Source organism: Corvus brachyrhynchos, unplaced genomic scaffold, assembly GCF_000691975.1.
Source record: "Corvus brachyrhynchos isolate BGI_N302 unplaced genomic scaffold, ASM69197v1 scaffold70, whole genome shotgun sequence".
NCBI lineage: Eukaryota > Metazoa > Chordata > Aves > Passeriformes > Corvidae > Corvus > Corvus brachyrhynchos.
Window position 1 is genome coordinate 3354115 of NW_008236217.1, and position 9815 is coordinate 3363929.

General features: G+C 40.2%; 1 long non-coding RNA gene across 1 annotated transcript in view; it reads left to right on the forward strand.

Annotated features, from left to right (window-relative positions):
* Positions 1 to 5176: 5176 nt before the first annotated feature.
* Positions 5177 to 9815, forward strand: part of LOC108449459 — an 18835-nt gene continuing 14196 nt past the window's right edge. Inside the window, exon 1 of the long non-coding RNA XR_001865612.1 lies at positions 5177 to 7045. This is a non-coding gene — a long non-coding RNA (uncharacterized LOC108449459). The remainder of the gene's footprint in view (positions 7046 to 9815) is intronic.

Consider the following 9815-nt stretch of genomic DNA (forward strand, 5'->3'; position numbering starts at 1 on the left):
GGCCCGGGGGGGACGGCCGGACGTAGACGGTACCGGATGGAGACGAGAGATCTCTATAGGCAGGTCTCGGGACACAGCCGGTTTATTGTAAAGGGCGTGGGTATTGGGGCACTGCTCAGAGCTGCTGGACTCAGCTCTGAGCAGGCCCAAGAGAGCAAGAGAGTGAACGGGTGAGAGAGAGAGAATGAATAGAAGAGAATTGAGAAGTGAGAATCGAAGTAGAAGTAAGAAGTGAGAAGAGAGAATGAGAATGTCTGAAGTCCTGGTTACAATACAATAAATCATCTTCTGTACTGAATATTCTAATTGTCACTAACCAATCTAATACAAGATACAAATCCTATAGCATTTACATACAGCCTATAAGAGTTCTTATATTACCATAGAGTGTTACATCTTAACTTCTAAAAACTACTCTTTGGACCCCTTCTGCTGAGCTAGTAGGGTCTGCTCTGACCCTTGGACCTGCCTGCTAGCAGAGGGTATTGTTCAATCAAAAGGGGATTACTTCAGTGGCCATACCATTGTTTTCTAGTTGTTTAGTAACTAAGACCTGGTATTTCAAAAGTGGCTTTCATTTCGATGTTGCCTGTAGTTTTCATATTCCCAAAATCTTTTGTCAGGCAATCATATTTCCAAGGATTTCCTGTTTCATCTTCCCCAACAATTTGCATTTTTTGATGCAAACTTTCCGTTTAGGTTGGTCTGAAGATCTGTTAGTGCTACAGATTTAACAAATTTTATAACACTGAATGTTTCTGTCTTTAAAAAAGGAAGATTAATGGCCTTCTGATGATTCTCAAGGACTATAGCACAACATGGAAAATTATAAAAGCTGGATTGTGTAGGTATTTAAAAGATTAATCTTACATCCTATTCAGTTTTTTTTTAATTGCAATGGCTTCATTAAAACTTTAAAGTTCTATATAATGTATACAGGCAAATCCAGAGAAAAGAATCCATCTTCTGTGCATCTTTAAGTAAACAGGAAAGCCCTGTGTATTTTGAAGGCTGAGATTTAAGTTGCATTTCTACTTTCAAAAATGTCAAGTGTCTTATTGATGATATTAAAAAATTACTAAGTTGATATACAAATGGATTTTTTTTTTTAGTTGCAATCTCTGCCGATGTAGCCTGTCAGTTGAGCATTGCACTGGCTTCCTTTCATCTCACTGGTCACCAGAAATCAGAGCTCTGTAGGCCAAGGTATCATTTTAATCTATCTTTGCCACCCTGTGTCTTCAGAGTACCATGATGGGAAGGCATGAGTTTTCTTGCTGGTAGTGAGTGACCAGCTTGAACATCATGAATCCAGTTTGCTGGGATGGCATGTAGAAAACCACAGACTCTTCTTCACAAATGTTGTCTGTTTTATATGCTGTTCTCATGAAACAAAAAAATAGGGATGCCCTTTGTTGATCTTCTCACACAATGGTTAAGACTGAAAAAAGCCACTTCAAATATGTTGACAGGTTCTTTGTATAGGGACATTGAAATACACTTTTGATTTTTTGGAAGGATGGAGGTGTCCATCCAGGTGATGTAGAATTCACCTCAGCACCCAGCTTCTATGAAAGTGTCCATGGACACTCAAATGTCTTCAATTTGCTGCTTCTTTTCTGTGAAACACAACAGCTACAAGGACTGCTCCGAAGCCCAGGACAGAAAGAGAAGTTTATCAGAATGGGCTCCCAGTAAAAGAACTCATGGGAACAGTCCAGAGACTGAAGAAACCCACAGAGCCCTCTCTGTCCGTGGGTTGCAGCAAAGACAATGTCTCCCAACTCTTGCATGCTTTGTGCCAAAAACAGGCTCCCATCACAGCTGGCTGATGCACACTGCCAGGACCCTCCCTCCTAATGGCCAAAACTTCAGTTTTCATTTTTTTAAGAGAGTGATGGACATGAGAGTTCTGGGAGGAGATCACTGCATTGATGGAGAGAGATGGGACTGATCCTTTCACCTACCAATCCAACATGACATTTTAATGACGGAGTCTGCTGCCATACACACATGCAGTTTATTTTGATGGAAATTTCTCCTCTTTCAGCTTAGTGTATAAAATGACAAGTCCCTCTTCTGCCTGTCCCACAAGCAGAGAAACGGCTTTAGTCTCTCATGCATGTATGGGAAGATTACTTTTAGGAGGCAGGACTGTAGAGGCTCCCACACAGGGCTGCATGCCTAAGGTTTTGGCTTGCCTTATGGTCTAAGAATTAGCTTTTCTTGTGTACCCCTCCAACCATCCACAGAAGCTGCCAATTGGATTACTGTAACCCAAAATGAGTGTTCTGGATTGTGAAAATTGCCATGTATGACATGCTAGTAGTCATTTGATCCCAAATGATTGCAGAGGTGCAGAAATACAATGGATGGTTCTAAAAATGGTTACATCAGTCCACTGGGCTTTTATGAACAGTCAAGAAAACCGTCACCAGTGGTGGTTTGCAGTTGAAAGATCTAATTATGTAAACCTAATGGAATGTTATAAACATAACTGTGTTTTCTCCTTAATCACTTAAACTTGTGTTTAGCTGCTAGAAAACACTACTAGAGTAAATGGACTTTTGTAGCCATGGTAACCTGTGGATTCACTTTTAATTTGTCTACAGAGAAAATGTTTGGTGTTTTTTTCCTTTAAGTTTTCTGGTTTTATTGCAACAGAAAAGATGCCTTTGGTACACTCCTTCTGACCATGAAAAGCTTCATGGTTAAGACTATGATAGTGGGAAATCTCTTGTTTCTCACTTCTCAGTAACTTATTTTTCATAGTTATCTCTTTGTGGAAGGATCTTGTGCCATCTTTCACCATATTTACACTGTCAAGCCTTGGCCTAGATCCAACAGAATATTGACATTTCTGTCTCAGCTTCTTCACTTCCTATTGATTTCATGGAGTTTGTAGAACTAAGCCCTGGTGTGTGCCTTCCATAGCACAAATACACTGAGATGGAATAATATCTAATTAGATTACAAAATTATTCTTTTCTAATCACTTGTTCTGAAAGTGCACCCTGGAATCTGAATTTCAAACTGTCTTCCATCTCAGTGCCTCACTAAAAGGAGTCTGTAGAGTCAGTCGAGTTGTTTATCCAGTGTTAGGCCAATAGGCTTCAGTTCCCTCTTCCATTATTGCATGGCCTCAGAGGAACAGAGGAACTTGGGGAAAAATCTTCGTCAAGACTGAAAACAATAATGAATTGGAGCCAGTGGACTGTTTCCTCCCAAGCCCTTGGGAAGAGGGTAGGGAGGGACTGCCCCATCCCTGGGAGAGCTCATGGCTCAGGCTGGTTCTCAAGCACATCACCATTTGATGTCCCTACTTTGCAGGGTTGAAATCTATATGACCACAACCTGTCCTGTTACAGTGCTCCGCACACCCTTCCACAGAGGCTTCTGTTACATGTCTTGCTGCACGGCACAGGGAAAAGCATCTCAGTAGGGATTGATTTGCCACTGTTCTGCCCTGCATAATATAGTGCTCTATGCAGGTTGTTGTGGAGCTCTTTCTCATCCTCCCTGCAACTCTCCTGTTGGAAGTAACATTGATAATATATGTGGGTTGTTGTCTTTCTTTTAAATTCGTGAAGTATTTACAGCATGTGGCAAGTTGGGTACAATAAAAATGCTTGTCTAGGTATTTCCTTTTTGCTTTCTGTTTTCCAACTGCTTTGTATTGTTTGAACCCTGTATTTCTTGGTTTGATGTTTAACATTTCCCAAGTATGATCTTGACCCAAAAATCAAGGGAAAAAGCAAGCTGCTCTTTTCAAATGAGAGATATGGAACAAGTATGGGTTTTTTCTTATAGCATGAGAGGGAGAGGTGATTTTTGATTCTTCTAATACTGAAGCAAAAGTGGACTGCAATTTAAAATCTAGGAGAGAAATTTCAGTGCTTCAGTGATGAGCACTTGATTTTCAGATTAAGAGCCCTTGGAAATCATGTTTCATGCATGCCCAGTACATTTTTAGCAAAAGCTGTATTATGAACAAGTCTCACCTAAGCTCCAAAGGGAAAGATAAGGTGTGTTTCTCATGCATGCATGGAAAATCAGCTATTTAATCAATAATTTATGGAGGGTCCATAGTGTGTCCTGCAATGGTCTGCAAAAGCCCTTCCTTCCTCTCTGGTATGGGTGTGAAGCAGAAGCTAAGTGCAGTAGGCTAGAAGCACAGAGCTGTGCTGTCACTCAAAAATCAGAGTGCTGTAGGGCTGCACTTACTTTTCCATTGAAAAGCATGCAGTTTTGAAATGGACTTTTAGAAGGGCTGACCCCATGCACGCACTTCACAGTAAGACCTGAGCCAGTAAGGCAGAGCCTCAGGGGAGCCCTGTTAAAGGCTGCAGTCCTTAAGGCAATGCTCTACAACAGCCTGTGTGCCCTGCAGTGTAGATCAAGTTTCACTTTTGATCAATATGGGAGTTGAACCTAGAAAGTCCCTGGGACTGGTAGTGTGGTACCATCTGGAAGCTCTTTGTTTAGCTAGTTAATTCTATTAAAACACGCTACGGGATTATTAAGTTTGCAGGGCTTGATGCCCAGTTAGAGATAGGAACTTTGCTCCTTGTGACCTACAACTCACAGTCAGGTCTGTGAGAACACTCCTTATCATGCAAATCACACATGCAAACCTACCTGTATTTCTACCATCTGGAAACCTGTTTGCTGCAAATTACAATTTCAGATCTTATCCTATATTTGTTCATTAGCTCGGTAAAAACATAATAGGATTTTCAGGGAAAGCTGTGTTGTGGCAACACATGAAGGAGGTGACTAGAGAACGGGATCCCAGCCAGGCTGGTTCCCAGTTTGCTGTCTTGCATAGCATTTGCTTTGCCATGGCCATCCTTGCTTTACCACCACTGGTCTGCAGATTCCCAAGTTCGCTTTCTTGAGATCTTTCTTGAAGGATGCCTCAGCTGCCAAGTCAGGTGTCTGCCTGCCTGAGTGCATGGGTACAGCCATATTCTATTTGCTCCACAGATTACACTGTCGTCTTCCCATTGCAGCTCAAACTGGAGGGTTCTCCAGCTGCAGAATGTGCTCATTCTTTCCGCGTATCAACTTGTTAATTTACCTTTCCAACTCAGAAGTAAAGTGATAAAATCATTAAATAGTGCAAACATTCATCTTCTATAATAAATATTTAATAATTAATTATTTATTTTAAATTACCATATGTATACTATTATTATTAAACCATTAATGTTTAGAATAATAATATAATAAAATTAGGATATGATGTTATTGAAAAGAGGCCCCAAGTATACACTAACATTATGAAGGCCTCTTCTTGGAGACAGAAAACATAATCCATGAGTAGGTAGATGAGCCATAATGCCCAAAACCAGTTCCTCAAGTTGCTAATCTTTGTCATCTACCATCATTTTCATTTTCTACAGGGAAATGCATTCTGGTTTCTAGCATGTTTTTGTAATATGCCCTTTAAAGCCACCAGGATTTGCAGTTGCCAAGATGCATTGATTAGCGTTATCTAAATAGGCTCCAACCCATTGATAACCTGTGCTAAACCTTCTCATAACTTGACAGACAATTTTAAACCTATTGAAACGGGTAGTCCTTGCAAAGCAGTACAGGTTGGCAAAGTGAGATTAGACTTATGTTCTGTTGCATTTCATCAGACACCGAACAGATTAATTTATGTTTTGGTTAAGAGCAGCCCCCTTCATCACATTTTTATGGGATCCAGTTTCTTTCCAGAGAGGAAAAAAAAGGCTGAAAAGGCAAAATATCTTCTGTATAGGGTGATTTGAATCACTTAAAGATCTGAAATGGAATCACATCTTCCCACAAAAGCAGAGTAATATTAGTCATAGACTGTGGCAGATGTCTGTTAGTCACCATTAAATTAGGAGAGTTTACCCACTCTGTTCAATTAGTGCAAACAGGAAGTAGATCAGGTCCCAATTAGCTGTAGCAAAAGGAGGCTTTCAGAAGTCAAACTTTGATCATAAAAGGGGGCAATACTGAAAATGTGTGAGGGAGCAGCGAAGAAGAGTGACAGTCTATTTTCATTAACAAAAATAATTGTTAATCTCAAAAATACCTTCTGTTTGACATCTGCCCCCACCATGGGAGATATTTTCTTTTTCCAAGCAAAGGGTGAATGTTCAGCCATCACAAAATAAGTGGGTTTTGATCTTGAGGGTAATTGAACAGCTGCAGCAGTGAATGAAATGTACAAACACTTCCCAGCTCTCAGGATTTGGCCCATCAAGTGGTCCTTTCAGGGCATGGAACTGGCTGCTGGCTCAGCACACTCGGAATTTCTGTTCTGAGATGCACCACTGAAAGCTACCAATTCCAGAAGCTGAGGTCTCTAAATAGCTTGTAATGTTGTTAGAAATAGGATATTTAAAAGACATCTGGAAAAAAAATGTTTGTGATCTTCTGTCAGAAATGGCTTATTTGCATGCCAGTTTTTCTCCAGATTTGCAGTTGCGATTCAAAAGAGGAACATTTCCAAAGAGTGTTGTCAAGATAAAAATCAGATTTTTTGGTACTGCAAGATGGAGAAAATTATTAATTGAAATGCATTTTTAGAAGTTCCCTCCAAGTAACGCTGAAAATAATTTTACAAAACCAAAAGAAATAATGCAAATTGGCTTTTGTGTCAGATTTATGTTCTCCCTTCGGCATTTGTGTAGCTTAGTTTGGTGAATGACTGTCACTTTCATTCAGATGGGCATGCCCTGGCAAACTCCCTTGTTTCTTCATCGTTCGGCGACCTTGTTGTGTGTTGGGTTGATTAGATTTCAAAAGAAGCCTAATATTTTGTTTAAAACGCCTGTTCCAGCTGACTTAAGAAAATGTGAGAACATTGTTATGTGATGGAATCCTACTCTGACCCCTTTTTTTTTTGCAGGGAAACTATGTAGTCTGAGAGGCATTAAAGCAGTGCTGGTGACCAGATGCAGCAACCTCAAGCTGGAAGGCCACTCTTCCATGTGTGCCGTGTCACTGCTACATGGTGGATCACTGAATGGATCGCCATTGCAGAGAGCTGCCAGCAATGCCTCAGGTACTGCATTGTCTTCTTCCTGACAGTACCAACCTAGAGGTTAAATCCAACATATGAGCTAGAAAGCCACTCTTTCTTGTTGTATCTCAGTCATCCCATGGTGGGGAGCTACTTCCTGCTCACTGAGGCTTCATGGCAGAGCAGTCCATTTCTCAGATCTTGGAACATCTCCTAGTGGCTTTGCTTGGGAGTTGCTCTTCTTGAATAATCAGAGACTACTTGTAGAGATCAATTCTGTCTTTGTACTTATTATTGTACTTTGTCACCGGTCAAACACTCAAGTTGTAGTTTGTCTGGAGATTTACCATGGTTTTTCCATCAGGGCATTGTCCAGCTATCAGAAATCTACAAAAATCAGGCAGAGCACATTGGCCTGGATTGAAATAGGCACCTTTTATGTCATCAGGGTATCAGCCTTCCCCATTGCTTTCTCCAAAAAGGGACAAAGAAAACACAACTTTTTTCATTTTCTTTTTTATATATATGCAAAAAAAGTCCTGCTAGGAGACTACTTTTTTCCTGAGATTGTTTTTTTTGGCAAAGCTGTGTATGCTTAAAGCAGCAGAATCTTCATGGAAATTCAGCTATGGCTATAAATCTGTCAGTGCTTCATGTGTCATGTCCTAGTCTGCTTAATTTCATGAGGTAGATGAAAAACCACAGTGGGTAAAGGCTTTACTAAATTTTGGAGGGAATTTTACTAAATTTTGGAGGGACATTGATATTTGTCTGGTACTTAATTATTACTCCTTCAAAGTTACTCTGTAACATGGAGTCTAGTATAAAAGAAAGAGAAAGAAGAGAAACACTTCTGAATGCCAGTTGAGTTATTGAAGCTTAAGATAGGTATTACACAAAATATTCCGTCTGCTCGCTGTCAAACTGTTCATTTGTGCACTGCAGTGTCTGCTTAACTTTTCCTCACCTGGGCCACCTGCCTTTTCAAAGTGTTGTATAAGATAAGTCCCTAGAGAAGATTGCACAAACAACCTGAGGAAATATGGTGTTATTCTCCTGATTTATACCACAGCTTCATTTTCCTTCATCTTCTCCATTTTGCACAGCTATTGTCTGGGAAATCTGCTGTCATGGATGAGAGCTTCCTTTGCTGACTGTAGGCTGAGGACACACTGGTTCCCTGCATTTCCTTTACACACAGCCCTGAATTATTTTGTCTCCCATTTGGCCCACCTGTCTCATCCAGACCAGTATGGGTTTTTGCCACTAATTCAACTTAGCACAGGCTCATGGACTTAATCTTCCTTGTAAGGTTTCCCTGGTAGGATATTTGATTTTAGGAGTCTTTCCTCGTGGTGGCTTGCTCTTTCTGTTTTGTTTTATTGGAGTTTTTTTTAAATCCTCTTCCCCCTGCCATGCTCAAAATATAGAAAAATATTACCAATCAATATCACTCCCTGGTGTGTGTTTGTGGAGCAATGAGGAATCATGAACTGACTGACTTTGATGACATGAAAATATCTTGTAGGTTTTTGGATTTATAGTAATTACTCTTAAAAAAAAATATTGCATGGCGTGATTTCCCCTCTGGTCATCCTTATTAGTGGGTTGCTACAATTGCAGTGGGAACATTCTCTTCTGACTGTGATTCCTTACCCATTAAAGAGGGGAAATCACATTGCTCTGTAAACTCAGCCTTCCTTCTCAAGCTGTACTGTGCTTACAGGCATGGTCTGAATAGCCATTGAAACACCAAGGAATGTCCCTGGGTAACTCTGTACCTGTCATTCCTGGGGCTCCATTTTCCTATGTAACCCAGGTCATTGCCTTCTAGAAAGAAGGCAAAATCGGGTTCATAATTTTGTCCCATCCTCAGTTACTGCTACTAGGTGTCTGACAATTGTCTTCTCCGGGAAAACTTCCCATCCACTTTGGCATCCTGGATATCTTCAACCACTTCAGCACTTACTAACAAGGTGATACCTTGGGAACACACTGACAGTATTATACCCCTCTCCCAAAGACAATTAGTCTTAGCAGTACTTAAAGACTGGTATGTAAATTACATTACTCTGGAGTCTTGAACTTCTTTGTAAAGTAGGTATTTGCTGCAGGCAGCTGCAGTACAAGTCAAACCAATTTATTAAATGTAGATTAATAATTTGATACAATTATTTTCCAAGGACACTTACTAGGGTTATTTTTGAATGTTCAGTAATTTTGTAGCCCCAAATATACTGTATGATGAAAGTAGCTGGATTTATACTTTTTAGCCATCTTTGTTTAATTTCAACTCCTCTTTTTCCAAGCAGAGACTCTACAAAGATGAGCAGAGGTCAAATCATCAGCTGTTGGCTGTAACACTGTCCCCTTTCTTCTAGTTCAGCAAGCTCAAATCCCATAAATCTCCTTGATCTTGAAATACACAAAAGCACACTGAAAGCTAAAAGAAAAACTTGAGCATTTAGCTGTCTTGGAAATGTACTTCCAAATATATATTCTGCAAGATTTATCTTACAAAGCTTGTTAAACAGATGTGTTCAGTACTGGGCACCTTTTGTCCAGTTGTTTAAGTAAAGAGACATTGGTTCTGCTGAGAAAAAATAATAAGTAAAGACTATGGACAAAATAGCTGACTGTATATATGTACTTCTTTAGGAATAAGGGCGTATATATTAATTTCTGTAACTGTGGAAAATCACAGAATCACAGAATAGTTAGGGTTGGAAGGCACCTCTGGAGATCATCCAGTCCAACCCCCCTGTCAAGGCAGGGTCACCTCGAGCAGGTGGCACAGGAACACTTCCAGGTG